Genomic DNA, 15,659 nt, shown 5'->3' on the forward strand with positions numbered 1-15,659 from the left:
ACTTTTAGCTAATGAAATTTCTTTCACAAACAGAAACTTTTATATTTGTATTTTTGTAAATCTGAAAGAAATTGTTCTGTTAATTATCTGGAAAAAGAATATTTTTTGTTAATTTTGTTCTGGAAAAAACCAGTTCTGTTAATTTTCCATGCCATTCTAGATACCAGATTTCCTGTTCCTTTTTTTCCCACCAAGTTGACATCTCCCCATTTCTCTTCAACTTGGCTGATGTGAGTAAGCAGGTTGGCAGAAGTCTGTCAGGTAGCTAGGCCACAGTTTTCTGCTGTTGCTGTTTTGTGGCACTGAATGAGCTGCACCAGTGTGAAATTCACCCCAGCTCTTCTACCTGCCCGCCATGAGCTATTGGGGGGGGGGGGCAGGTGCAGGCAGCTGTCACACAGTGTTGTCTTTAATGGACAGCCAGTGTGTTGCGCTATGGTAGCATCTGCCTCTAGTTCCTCAACCACTGTGGTGAAAGGATAGGGAGAAAAGAAAGGGAGGGCGCCACAGCACAAGTGAGCAAAACCGGAAGCAAAGCCTCAAAACTGGGCTGAGATATATAGCCATTTATGCTCCCCCCCCCTCCCCCAAGCAGAGAGATGTTCCAGGAGCAGCACCAGGTGGATTTAGCTTCCTTTGGGAGGACAGATAGCTGGAGACCTATGTTGCTTCTTTAATATTTGATATATTTACAAATATACAAGTAGAGCATAGCTGGAGGCAAGCAACATACGCACTCGTAGAAGGGCAGATCAGATCCCCTGAGAGAATTATCTGCACCCTAAATTCCCTTCCAGGCTCCAGGGCTAGCTGGGGAATGCTGGGCATTGTAGGACTTTTTCTGTCTAAACATGCATAGGATTGCGCCCTTAGATAGGTATTTGTAGAGAAGACAGGAGATGTGATATACATAGGTTGGACATATAGATGTCTTGGTTGTTGTCTGAAGGGGAAGATAACATGTATCAGGTTGCTATGTAGTTCTCATTAATATTTGGATGTAATGCTGTATTAATATACGTAACGCATATTTCATGTTGGGTGGTGATATGCATAATAAAAATTATAAAGGATACCATAAGATACCATTTTTAGGACATGAGATAAAATAGCTGCATTTTAATAAAGCAGAAGTTTATGCCAATCAGTACTAGAGAAGACAATGCTTCCTTAGCCCAGGTACCTTTAGTTGTTTTAGCTCCGGCACCTTCACTTTGTATAGTTTTTGAAGCTGTCAGGGAATCTGCATGTACTTTGGTGGAAAAATTCAACATGCAACTCTTTAGAATTGTGATGAATTGTATAGTTTTTAGAATGTACACTGATTGACATGCAATACAAATTTAGATATGTTCACTCAAATCAATCCTATGCAGTTCAATGGAACGTACTGCCAAGTAAGTGTGCATAGGAGTGTAGCTTTACAGTGAAATCCTTTGCATGTCTACTTACATGTAAGCCCATGTAAGATGTAAGTGTCTGCTCAGATTGTAGGTTTGGTACCTACAGCTATTATGAAAATTCTTCATGTAATATCAGTATGGTTGCTGATGGCCTCCAGCTTGTATCATCTAACCACAGTCTAGACCTAAAAGATGAAGAAAGAATATGAGCAAATGTATGAATTGACTTTTAAAAATCAGTCACCACTCTTGGTTTCAGCAATGGTTTGGTGTAGATAACACTGCGGGAACTCAGAGAAGATAACTTAATTTTGCTCTATTAATTTATGCAATTTCTTATTCTTTGGAAAACATATTTTATTTATTTCAACATGTATACTCCGCCTTTCTAAATGCATCCCACACTACCATACTAAGCATACTTTGAACATTATAGTTACCTTGCACACATGCTGGTTTGGGACAGAGGGAGTGGACTTTTTGTATTTTTCAGAAATTTGGCAGCCCAAAACATCATGCCTGCCTGAGAATGTAATGAAAAGTGTCAGGTGAACTGATTGCTACTAGCTGAATGAACATAACCAAAGCCATTGCCAGATCTACATGAACACAGAAGATAATGGTAGGGATGGACAAATCTGTCTTTCACTTTCTATTAAATTCACATTTTTTTTCAAGCACAAGTTTCTTTCATCCTCTTTCTGCATTGTTGTTGTTGTTCAGTCGTTCAGTCATGTCCGACTCTTCGTGACCCCATGGACCATAGCACGCCAGGCCTTCCTGTCCTGCGCTTTCTCCCGGAGCGTGCTCAAGTCCATATTCATTGCATCAGTGATGCTATCTAGCCATCTCATCCTCTGCCGTCCCCTTCTCCTTTTGCCTTCAGTCTTTCCCAGCATCAGGGTCTTTTCCAGAGAGTTTTCTCTTTGCATTAGGTGGCCAAAATATTTGAGCTTCAGCTTCAGTATCTGTCCTTCCAATGAGCAGTCAGGGTTGATTTCCTTTAGTATGGACTGGTTTGACCTCCTTGCAGTTTTCCAAAAGTCTGCACAAAGATTCAAATACACATTTGTGCACATTTTTATGTGCAGAAAAATCCATATGTATTTTTGTATGAAAGTTTCCCTAATATATGCATTATTTGTAAGCACTTTATATATATATATATATATATATATATATATATATATATATGCCTTTTTGTACATAATATCCTCTAACATATGCATTTTTGTACCCATTTATTTTTTATCAGGGAACTGCATCTCAGACTTTGGAGAAGTGAAAACCAAAGGATCATTGCATTCCAATTCACATATTAGCTTGGCAAGTGCAAATTAGGTCACTTCGTGTTTATCTTCGAACCAAATGTATTTTGCCCCATCCCTAGAGAATGGTTGCAGAAATTCCAGGAAAACTGGGACATCTCCTAAATGTTTGGCTGTCAGTTACTGTTGTCTTCCTGCTAATTTTGACCCATAGTACTATATATATTCTTCTTTAAAGGCCTGAGCTTCAAATGAGCCCTTAATTATTGTTGTAGCTAAAGTATATTTCATTCTATGGAAAAAAGAGTGAGCACACATTTTACAGGAAATGTGACCTTGAACAAATTTTTGCAGGGGTGTGGCACTATCCCCAGCGATAGAAATTTTGGCTGTAGATGCATTTCAGTATGTATAATAACGCAAAATTTTCAACAAAGTATGAGTAAGAATGCCAGAAATGCAATGTGCCAAATTGTGTTGATTGCCCTTTATACCATAGCTGTATGCAGGCGTGTAGGGCTAAACTGGGGAGGGGGAGGGGGTGCACACATAACCCCCTCCCCCAGTGCCCCTGCATGCCCAGCTACCCAGTTAGACCTTCGCGGATTGAGCTTACATTGAATGATTGGAAAGCCTGATAAGGCCGGGTTCATGATCTATAAGCCCATTCAGTTGAATGCACTTATAGAGCCCTCTTCAGACATTGGTGCTCAACTTGCAAAAATCTAACTGGATAGGGCTAATTTCATTTTAGTTTCTGGAGAAAGATTGCACTGGTAATGTTTGCCATGCTCAGGATCTGTTAGTTAGAGTGCAGTGCCAACCATCTGGCGTTATAAAGATCTTAGTTCTGGTCGATGCTGTCATCTCTTAAAGCTTGTTATTCTTTAGTAATAATATCAGAGTCTAGGGAACTACAGAAGTTTTCAGTGTTGCTGCTGCTGGTGCTAGTGTTATAGAAATTTCAGTTGTAATATGTCTGTTATCCCATGATTTTATAAGCTAGGCTATGTCTATTCTACCTCTGTGTGAGATTGCCATGCTAAACAAAGACACAGTGCCTTATCAGAGACTCAGGAATGCCAAGAATGTGTTTACGTTAGAGCGGAGGACAGGAAGGCCTGGTGTACTATGGTCCATGGGGTCATGAAGAGTGGGACATGACTTAATGACTGAACAACAACAACAACACAGCTATCTCTCTGCTGCCTCTCTCTATGCATGCCTGAGTATGTAAAAGGTGTTGTCTGTTTCCTGTCTCCCTTTCAGCTAGACAAAGAAAGTGGTACAGAGCAGGCTTAAGACAGCCCCCAGAGACTTTGTGTATATAAGCCTCTGGATCACATTACTTGATTGTGATCTTTGTTGGTGATTTAGCCCCAAAGGTTGCCTTATTCTGCAGAATAAAATCATGTTGGACCAGATCTCTGCCTCCTCTTGTTCTTGGTAAACAAATTGGAAAGTCTACCAGGGAAAGAACACAATTTTTGTAACAATTTTTTGCGCCCTAGACGGGACTCCCTGTGTGACCTGAGAGCTACGCAAAGGCTGGATCAACCCAAGCAGAGGGCACCCTCGACCTTGTTTGGTTCACCATGAGGTTTGAGGCGGCTGTTGCCTGGCAACCTGGCTAGCAAAGGACTCCTAAAGAGACGAGGTGAGTGGCGGTCTTTTGGAGGACAGGACGCTGTCTGAGGGGTCGTTATTAGGCTAAACCACGAGGTAAGTCAAATCCACACTGTCTGAGCCGTTTAGGGAGTGAAAATCTCCAAATCGTGTCCAATTGAGCCTTGCTTTAGCAGCGATTGGATAAAGAGAAAAGAAATAATATAGGGCTGGCAGGTGGGGGGGATTGGGACGGTCCGTGGAACAGAACAGCTGAGACCCATTGGGATGCATGCTTAAGAATTTTAAGTTGTTCAAGCTGGATTATGGTGTTGAAATGACAAAAGAAGAGCTCATAAAATTTTGTAACAGAGAATTAGTAATGTTTAGTGTCAGCTGGCTGACTAGGGGAAGCTGGGAAAAGAATGTTGTGTCCAAGGTTTAGAATAAAGTGACTGTTGATAATCATTGGGATCAGTTTCCTTATATTGATGCTTAAATGTTGAAAAAAAATCTAACTGGATAAGAAAATGTGAAGGTCAGTATTGTAAAGTCATGATGGTATGCTCCAAGGTGAAGCCCAAAGCCCCTGTTCTCCCTGACTCAAGCCCCACAGAAGGAGCTTGGAGATTAAGAGATCCTGCCCAAGGCTCCCTGTGTTTCTCCTGCCCTATTCGGCCTGTTAGATTGGGAGAAGAGGTTGCTGGGGGAGGGAGGGAAGCCCCCCCCACGGAGAACCTATCTGTTACATCCTCGCGTCTTGCTCCTTCTATGTTGAGAAATCCTCCACTGTGTTCAAGTTTGTTAGAGGAAGCAAGAACAGCTGAGAAAGTTGTAAGCTCTGAAGAAAGAGATTTGTTTGAAGCCTTAAAGACTGTGGCAAAATTAAAAAACAAAGACAGAGCAAGCTCTTAAAATGTCTGGGTCTGTGTGAGCTTATCTCTGCCAGTCTACTCAGAGCAGAGCTAAGAGGTAGTTGCCTGGCCCCGCTAGAAGATGTCTGTGAGGACCTAATAGAAACAGTAAGATTTGCGAAAGAATTGCCCAAGTTAAAGCATCACAGCTGGAAAGCTGAGCAGTACTGCTCTGTTCTTATCTGTTGAGGAGGTATAAGGAGGAGGTGTAAGGTTGCACCTTCCCCTTTTGAACTAATGAAGAGACAGAGAGCCTTTGCTAAAAACATCCCGTTTTTATTGCCCAAAGCCTTCTTTGTTTGGATCCATTATTGTTTAGACTTTTGAGAGGCACTCTGCACATGGACTGGAACTTTAGACTGTTAGAGACTTGCCATGAACAGTACTGTGAGGCTTGTCCTAGCCTTAAACTCCCATTGTTGTAGATTGCGTGTTTGTTTGTGATCAGCTCAGTGTACAGTTTGATTTGTAACTTCAACACTCAGATAAAAAGCTGTATTTCCAAGGCTTTGATTTCATTTATCCTAATGAAGCATACAGATGTAAATTGCTAGAGATTCACAGACTACAAAGGAAACAGCCTTCAAAAAGTTCAAAGAGAAACTACGAAAGTTAGTTTCTGTTTAGAAAAAAGGGGGGAATAAATTCTCTTAAGAGGTGAGAGAGGAAAATTCCCCCCCCTTCTCCCATGGCACCTCTAAGCCCAGCTGTGTTTCTAAAGCCTGAGAAAGTTCCTGCCCCACGTGTTCCAGCTCTTTCTCAAAATCTGAACTGTCTGGACACTCCATATGCTCGGAGGCAAGCCTGACACTTTGTCAAAATTCATGAAGTGTGGAGTTGCCGATGCAAAAATGGTGGCTTAAAACTTTTTGCATATATGAAAATGCCCTTCCCTTGATCTTGATGGGCCCTGACTATGCAGATGGAGGAACAGTATGATTGCTAGATCTGCTCCACCATGCCCTACATGTAAAAAACGTTTTTCAGTCATGGTGTTAGATTTCAATGGTGTGAAGCAGAAGAGGCAGAAGAAAAAAGCAGATAAAAGGCTAGACAAAATGTAGCTTTGATTGCAGTGGCAGTCACAAGACGAGTCCCTGATTAAATAAAGGCTTGAAGAAGAATTTTAGAACTCAGAGAAAGAACATTTGTAGGGGAAAAGCGTGGCGGTAGTTGTCCCCAAGATGAATTGCCTCCGGGGTGAATTGGGAGGAATTGATGCCTACAGCCCATCACTTAGAAGTGAAGTAGCCACAACAATGTAAGAGTTCTTTAAGATGAGAAAATGTGACTAGAAAGAAAAGGGAGCTTATCCCAAATGTGCGTTGTTGAGATTAATGTAAGGCAAGAAGGTTTAAAAAGTGAGTTTCTGTTGAGACAATAGCAAACAGCCTAATTTGCAGAAAAGGCAAGTAAAGAATTAAAGCTGGTGCATGGCACAGAGAGTTTGAAACAAGATCTGCAGAACAGGCAAGTCAGAAAGATAAATGTGTTTACTGAGAAGAAAAAAAGATATTGGCAAAAGACTGCCCAGAGCTAAAGGGAAAAAAAAGGGGGACCACAATAGCCATACGAAGACCAGGGTCCAAAACCTCCACCCTGAAGGGCTGCTTGGCTCTGAAGAACCCTTTAGTTACAATAAAAGTTAAAAAGAGACTGAAATCTTTGATTGACTTGATTATAGAAAGAAGGTGAAGCCCCTGTATGAAGCTTTGACAAAAATGTTACCCACTACGAGTGGACAATTGAAATAAAAAGGCTTTTCTTAAATTGAAGCAAGCCTTGATACTACCACCTGCTTTATCCTTGTCAGACCCCAGATCATGAAATTTTTAGATGCCTTGATGAAGCCAAACGAACTAGCTATGATGCACGTGAGAGCACACAGAAAGAATGCCATTCCTGAAAAAAAGGAAAAGGCAATGCTTTTGCAGATAAAGCTACAAGGAAAGCAGCACAGATGGGAAAGAGGTACATTATGAAGGAGCCCTAATCCCATACTTGAGCACAGACTTGGTTCTAATTTATTCCCCGGCTGAAAATAAAAAAGCCCTTGAATACCAGGTAAAACAAACTGAAGATGGATGGTGGGTAGTCCCAAGAGGCAAAGTATTCATACCCAAGCCTCTTTTGAGTTTTATAGTAAGAGACTTGCACCAGACTACGCATTTAAGAAGAACTGTGATAGAAGATCTACTCGTGAGACACATTGTAGTCCCAAGATTATATGTTAAAATCCAGAGAGCAGTGGCTAATTGCCCTTTGTGCCTCAAAAACAATTCAAAGATGTTTAAGCCCCCAGCTCAAATGAGAAGTCGCCCATGGGCTTACTATCCTTTTCAGAGACTTCAAATTGACTTTTCAGAATTGCCCCAGACTCATGGCTATCGGTACCTGCTAGTAATAGTAAACCAGTTGACCAGATGGGTTGAGGCATACCCAACTCGCACAGACAGTAGCCAAGATCTTGTTAAAAGAAGTAGTCCCTAAGTTCCTGTTACCTGAAGAGATTAAATCAAATCAGAGGCCCCATTTTGTTGGACAAGTGACACAAGCAGTGGCCCAGGCATTACAAATGAACTGGAAGCTACACCTTCTTGGAAACCTCAATCCACAAGTCAAGTTAAGAGGATGAACCACATCCTAAAGTCAATGTTTGCTAGAAAATTTGTTCAGAGACTAAGTTGAAATGCTCACAGTTCTTGCCAATCACCTTGACTCAAGTATGGTGAACCTCCAAGGGAAGTATTAAACTGACACCTTTGAAATGTTATATGGGCACCCACCTCAGTACCTATAGCTGATAGCTTAAATATGAATTTCAAAGTAAGAGCTTTAGAGATCCAAGAATATGTTACTGCCTTGCAGTCTGTTTTGTTTTGTCTTCACAGGTTTGCAGCACCACACCAATTCTTGTCTTTGGAAATAAATGGCTCCACTGGAGTGCCGCAGAACTCTATGCTTTCCAACATTTTTATGGATGACTCGGATAAGTGTGTAGAGGGGATACCTATGAAATTTGCATGTGACGGCTTATCAGATTTGTACATGACATGAAGCTGGGAAGATAGAATCAAGATTCAAAATTATCTTGACAAACTGGAACACTGGGCCCAAACCAATCAGATTAAATTAAACAGAGATAAATGTAAAGTCTTATATTTAGGTATGGGAAATCAAAGGCACAAGTATCAGGGAGATCTGGCTGGGCAGAAGTACATTTTAAAAGAAACTTGGTGACTTAGTAGATCACAAGCTGAACATGAGCTGGCAGTGCAATGCGGCTGATAAATGTGAATGCAATCTTCGACTGCATTAACTCTTGCAAGAAGTAATTGTTCCACTCTATTTGCATGGGTAAGGCTGCTTCTGCAGTACTGTGTCCAGTCCTGGGTGCCACACTGATAAACTGGAGCATGTCCAGAGGAGGACAGTCAGGATGGTGAGGGGGCTGGTAACCCCAAGCCCTTTGAGGAATGTCTGTAAGAGCTGGGTATGTTTAGTCTGGAGAAGGTAAGATTAAGGATTGGTCCTCAGATATCTGAAGGGCTGTCATGCAGAAGATGAAGCAAACTTGTTCCCTGATGCTCCAGAGGGCAGGACTAGAATGAATGGGTGGAAGTTTCAGGGAAGCAGATTTCAACTAATCATTAGGAGAGATCTCCTAATGGTAAGAGCTGTTTGACAGTGGAGCAGACTGCCTTGGGAGGTGATCAGCTTTAAGGAGAGGCTGGAGAGCCATCTGTCAAGGATGCCCTAGTTCCATCCTGCATTGCAGATCCTTCACTGATTGGGGGGAGGGGGGCTAGACTAGCTGACCTCCAAGGGTCTTGCAACTCTATAATTCTAGGATTTTAATTTCCATTTAAATCATTCAATAAATCACAACACCTATATACACATTAGCCAGCTAACAACACAACACTCACCGATTAACAATGTCTGTTTGCTTATTACATTTCTATACTGCCCAATAGCTGAAGCCCTCTGGGCAGTTCACAACAATGCTCAAAACATACCCAAAACACCCTCCATTAACGAGAATAATCATCACAAAAATACCTACATTACCATTTCTACTTTATATCTACTCTACCATTTTCCCAACTGGTTCCCCAGCGAGTGGATTTTGAAAGAAATCCCATGGGATATAGACAGTGTTGGCATTTCTAAACACTAAAGAAGGCAGCTCTGTCGTCCCCCTCCTGCACAGGTCCTTCTTTAAATAACATAAATCACAAATGGATGTGGCGAATTTGTGTATTTGTTATAATTTCTCTTTTATCCCATGAATCGTTGGCTTGGATCTAATTTCTTTGAGGCTGCAGCCAAGGGGTCGGCTGACGCTTTTCTCTGATTCCCAGTGTGCTTGCCGCCCGGTGTGGGTCAACATATAGAGCAGCATCCAGCACTGCTGCTGTGCTAGCCGGAATGACCACCAGCGCCAACTGGAAGTCAGTGCTACCTAGCTAGTGCAAGAGAAAACTACTGGAGACTCCTGCTCCTGGAATGGGACATGCCAGCAGAGCTCACGAGAGGGAGCTGTGCTGACTTGTCTGGAAGCAACTCATGGTTGCAAAAGTTGGTGCCAGCTTCCCGTTGTGCTACCAACTATTCCTGCTAACACAACATGTTTAGCGCCGGCAAATTGCCAGCACTGGATACTGCCCATAGTCAGCATGTGGGACATGAATTTTATGACCCTAATATTATTGCAAGAGCATTTCACTGTATGTCATGGGCAAGAGGTGTTTCACATAAGTATCCAGCTCATCAATCAGTTTAGTCTCCAGATGCATCAGAACTTTGGGCCTCTCCTTTTAAACGAGGTGTGTGAAATGACCTTACCCTGCAAATAAGCTTTCAGTGTAACCCATTCGTAGCGGGGTTACTAATTTATGGGGTGCTAATTAATTTCAAGGAAATACTGCATGGCTTTAACTTCATTACAGAAACAAAACTAGGGCCTCACTTTTGGGAAGAATAGAGTCTTCACTGGGGAGTAATTCCATAGTGATAATCCAGTGCAGCCTTCCCTAACTTGGTGCCCTCCAGATGGGTTGGAATTCAACTCCCATAATCCCCAGCCATCTATGCTCTGCTGGCTGGGGGATTATGAGCATTGTATTCCAACACATCTAGAGGGCACCAGATTGGGAAAGTCTGATCTAGTGACAGTAGCACTAAACTTGCTGGGGCCTAATCCAAAATTAGAATTGGCCATGATTCTACGACCAAGTGGAGAAATAGCCCAGCTTTGAGCTGGTCTTACATGCAGGGGAAATGAACGTGTAGTCCTGTTCCGAAGGATTTAGCAGTTGCCAGATATCCTGGAAAGCGAAGTCTTTCATAAAGGAAGACCACAGAGTAGATCTGCCCAGTCTTTATGCAGCTGGTGCACCTCCGGTTGCAGGGCATTTATTGCAAAAAGACCATCCACTTTCTCTTTCACATCCCTCAGGAGCTGCTCATGCTCACGAGTGCCTACAGGACCTTCAGTGTTCCAAGTAACTACTGAATTGCAGCCCGTTGTTGTTGTTGTTCAGTTGTTCAGTCGTGTCCGACTCTTCGTGACCCCATGGACCGTAGCACGCCAGGCCTTCCTGTCCTGCGCTCTCTCCCGGAGTGTGCTCAAGTCCATATTCATTGCATCGGTGATGCTATCTAGCCATCTCATCCTCTGCCGTCCCCTTCTCCTTTTGCCTTCAGTCTTTCCCAGCATCAGGGTTTTTTCCAGTGAGTTTTCTCTTTGCGTTAGGTGGCCAAAATATTTGAGCTTCAGCTTCAGTATCTGTCCTTCCACTGAGCAGTCAGGGTTGATTTCCTTTAGGATTGACTGATTTGACCTCCTTGCAGTCCAGGGGACTTGTAAGAGTCTTCTCTAGCACCACAGTTTGAAAGCATCGATTCTTTGTGGCCACAGTCTTCATTGCCCCCTAGTGGCATAAATGAGAGGGTGCATGAGCGGGCAAGCTACCAAAGTCAATAAGCTATACATCCTGAGAGTCTGGTTCCCACTAAAGCTCGAGGTTAGTTGTAGGGCAGATCAAGGCATGAGTTTCCCTGCTTCTTTCTCATCTTCATCTTCCGGTAGGTGAGCCAGTAATACAAGAGCAGCCCGCCATAGGAAGTAAGCACTAATAAAACAGAAGAAAAAAAATGGCAACACCTGAAACAATGCAGTGGCCTCTCACCCTCATCCAGCCCCATGAAACTGCATAGGATTCACCAGAAAAGGGCTGGTCAAAGGGCTTAGGTATCTTGAATCTCTACCTAACTACAAGTACCATCTTAACAAATACAAAAATGTCTAAACTGAGAATTAGGTTATTGCCTACAACAGCTTATAACATCTTGCAGTAAAAAGTTAGTCCCAAGGTGTCATTGAACAAATTTCTCTCTCTTTAAGAAGACAGAAATATTAATGCAAGGCAAGATGGAGGTGCTACTTGTGTGTAAGCAGGAGAGAGAGAAGATAACAGATTTTTTCTTTAAAAACATCAACATTTGTGCTGAAATGTGAAATGTACAAGTGGATTCCCCCCCCCCCCCGAGTGCTGGCCCTATCATTAGGCAAAGGGAAGCGGTTACCTCAGGCAGCAAATGTGGAGAGGCAGCAGCACAGTGTTGGAGGAGATAATGGTGTACCATGTGGCCTGGTCTGCTATCAGATGTGGTAGAAGATGCTATCCCATTGCCATTAAAAACAGAAAAGATTAACCTGCCAGTCCTGCCAGCTTTTGTGTGTGGAATGGGAGGGGGAGCCATCTTGCCCTTCACCTCAGGCAACAAAATTTCTATGGCCAGCCTTGGGTTTTTGTTATGCTTTAAAGAGAAGGAAATGATTCCGTTATTTAACAAAATTATTCCACTGCAGCAGTATTGCATTGTTTTTAAAACGTTGGAACCATTGGAATTTAAGCCTGACAGGGAGCCTGCTCTGCTCTTGGTGCCTCGCACTTTAATTTTAAAGCCCAGCCCTAAGCATGTTTGGTCATAATTCCCACTGGGGTAAGTGAGATGATTTCCTAGCAAACATACATAGGACTGCAGCTGAGGTTACTTGTTAGTTAATGAGAAAAGGCCCTCTGTACATACTCAGAAGCATATCCCAGGACTGAGCCCTGGCATAAATTAAGTCCAGATCCTACCATATGCTGTCGCTTACATAAAAAATTACATTTTAGAATGTGCCACATTATTTCCTGAGCCTTGTTGTTATAACTAAGTGTGCTCTATCTGCTTTGCTCATAATTATGAAGAGATCAGATTGATGGGGTTGCATCCCATTGTGTGGCTTTGTGCTAGTGGAAAATGCTTCCGCAAGGCAAGGCATCTGATTTTCAACCACGCCATATCCCAGACTGTTCCAGAGATTCCCCCAACTAGGGTGGCCAGCTGCAAAAGCAGGCAGGGCTCCTGCACCTTTTGTGTAGTTGTGTTGAAGAGGGAATTTCAGCAGCTTTCAAATGCTTTCTTCTACACAATTATGAACGGTACAGGTGCATCAGTGGCCACAGGATTTGTTCCAGGACATGTGGGGTGGGAGGCAAAGTTGCACAGTGGTATGTGATTACAATTCATGTGCATAGCGTGTGTTGCTACAACACACCCGTGCATTTTCCTTGTGTGTCTGTACATGCTTTGTTGCTTGGAGTCATATTCCATGACATTTAGAAGCCTACACCGAGTGGCAGAAAAACCTGGGAATTTGACAGCACTAATGCAGAAGAGTGTTATATTCAAGCTTCACACGAGGCATTGTGAACTCAACATCAGTGGAGGCTGGTGGTGCCGATGTCAGTGGGGCGGTGAATCTGCTCTGGGTTTCAGTCAGAACTCTAAAGGAGCTGTCCAAGATGCTCCCATGTTAGACTTCTAGGAGATCAGCCAGCACCCTAAAATGTTTCCAGAGCCAGCTGAACTCTATCTCTCTGTTCTCGGTCTCTCTTTCTGAGCCCCAAATATGGCAGTTTCTCCACACACCCAGCTTGATGGCATCATCCCCAGCCAAAGGAATGGGAAGGTGAGGGAAGAAAGACACCCCCCCCTTTCTCCAACATGGCTCTCCCTGTCTAGAACACTCTCTCTCTGGCTGTTCCTTTAGCCACTGATAATGCCAGCAATTGTAAGCCAGCAGGCATCTTTTCCAGGACTATTAACAAGTCCAAAACCAAGTATGCCTCAGGTAACCTGTTGTTCACAGCTAAAAAAAATCCTAGTCACAGAAATCAATTAGCCCAATTCTCAATTCCACAACAATGAGACAGGGCTGGACTTCATTTGATTGTTTCTGTTTAGTCCTTCATGGTCCTTATTCGCTGTATTTATTTTATTTCATTGTTGTTGTTGTTTCTATCCTTTTCTTCCCTGTCTTTATTTGCTTTATTATTTGATCTCTTTCTTTATTGGCTATATTTGTGTTACAATTTCTTTATCTACTGTTTCTTTATTGAGAATTAGGTTTCAATAAATGGCTTAATTCGTTTCAGTTACAATTTTGAATTTATTATCATTGTTCAGGTTTACTCACTGGGGCGTAACATCAAACTCAGATTTATAAAGGCCTAGGAATTCCAGTGTGAGGGCAGTTTGCATCTGGCTTTAGTGACTTGAAAGATATGCTGGAAAACTTTTCTTTTAAAATCCTACTTCTGTCTACCAAGCATCAACTGCTATCACTGTCTGTTATCTTCCTGAAGCTTACAGTGGGAGGCTGTAATTAGTTAAGCAGTTTGTGTTTGATTCACCTTGGCATAGTAAAGTGTGTTAGTTTCCTCTTTCCTGCCCTTTCTTACTGCAGGAAGAACAAGAAAGGCCTTGTTGGTGGGCCATGTTATGGAGAGCTTGGAAGAATCTGGTTAGGCCTCTTCCTTTCCTGCATAGGATATTGTTTGGTCCTTTAGGGCACAATCCTATGCATGTTTAGACAGAAAAAGGGCCTACACCTCCCAGCACAGAAGTTGTAGGCCTTTTTTTCTGTCTAAACACGCATAGGATTGTGCCCTTAATTACTGCAGCTGCACTGTAGTTGCCTGGGAACTCTAGCATCCCTCCTCCTCTGATGAACAGACTAGATTCAAGTAGTTTAACAAATGACTAGATTCGAGCGTTTTGAATATAAATTACAATCCAGGAAAAAAACAACACTTCAAGGGAGTCTTATTCATGATTTAATTGTGCATTTGGTATACATGAAACATTATATATCAAGTTGATAATGAAAGTATTAAAATGTTTAAAATAGGAGCATAATATAAAAATATAAATATAATATAAAATGAGGATCCATATCAGCTTAAATATATCATCAGTTTAGGGTGCAATCCTATGCATGTTTAGACAGAGAAAAGGCCTACAACTCCCAGCATTCCCAGCCAGCTTGGCTGGCTGGGGAATGCTGGGAGTTGTAGGCCCTTTCTCTGTCTAAACATGCATAGGATTGTGCCCTTAGTTTATTATTGATTTATTATCATTGTTTAAACTACTTATATAGTGCTTGATATCATATGATCTCTAAGCAGTTTACATTAAAATATATAAAATACAATATAAAAAACAATGTAAAGACAATAATAAATACATTAAAATGTTGCAAAAACAGTAAACTGGAGCAGTGCAGTAATAAGTCAGGGAAAGCCTGAGTAAACAGGTGCATCTTCAAGAGGCATCTAAACCTCACCACGGTTTCCGCCTCGCACACCACACACGGGAGAGTGTCCCAGAGGATGGGTGCCACTACTGAGACGTGCCATTACATAATACTTAATAATAATACTTAGTACATAATAATAATTACATAATATTGCACTACAAACTATATTAAATTATAGGTCAGTAGAAAATCAGGAAAGTTTGTTCATTTATTATTTCCATTTATATCCTCAAAAAAAATCCCAGGATGGATAACAAAAGCATTTAAACATCCAACAATAGAATGATATCTATACTCAAGGACTAGATCTTAGGTAATCCAAAACAGGTCGTCCACCCAATTCCTGGACCCGGGAGCCACCAACTGACAGGACTGCCATCAGTCTAAGTGTATTGGCCCTCATCCAACCATCACTGCCTCCAAGCACTGATCCAGCACCTATTTGGAGGCAGGAAGATTGGATCCAGATGTAACTATACTTAGAGTAGGTCCATTGAAATCAATGGGATTTAAATTCATAGACTCATAGAATCGTAGAATAGTAGGGTTGGAAGGGGCCTTCAAGGCCATCGAGTCCAACCCCTGCTCAATGCAGGAATCCAGGTCAGAGCATCCCTGACAGATGGCTGTCCAGCCTCGTCTTGAAGGCCTCCAGTGTGGGAGAGCCCACCACCTCCCTAGGTCATTGGTTCCATTGTCGTATTGCTCTAACAGTCAGGAAGTTTTTCCTGATGTGCAGCCGGAATCTGGCTTCCTGTAAGATTAGTCATGACCAACTTAAGTCCCATTGATTTCAAGTATGACTTCATCTGGA

This window comes from Heloderma suspectum, chromosome 2 (assembly GCF_057233095.1).
Source record: "Heloderma suspectum isolate Gila_16-S chromosome 2, 16-S_ref, whole genome shotgun sequence".
In the NCBI taxonomy this organism is placed as follows: Eukaryota; Metazoa; Chordata; class Lepidosauria; order Squamata; family Helodermatidae; genus Heloderma; species Heloderma suspectum.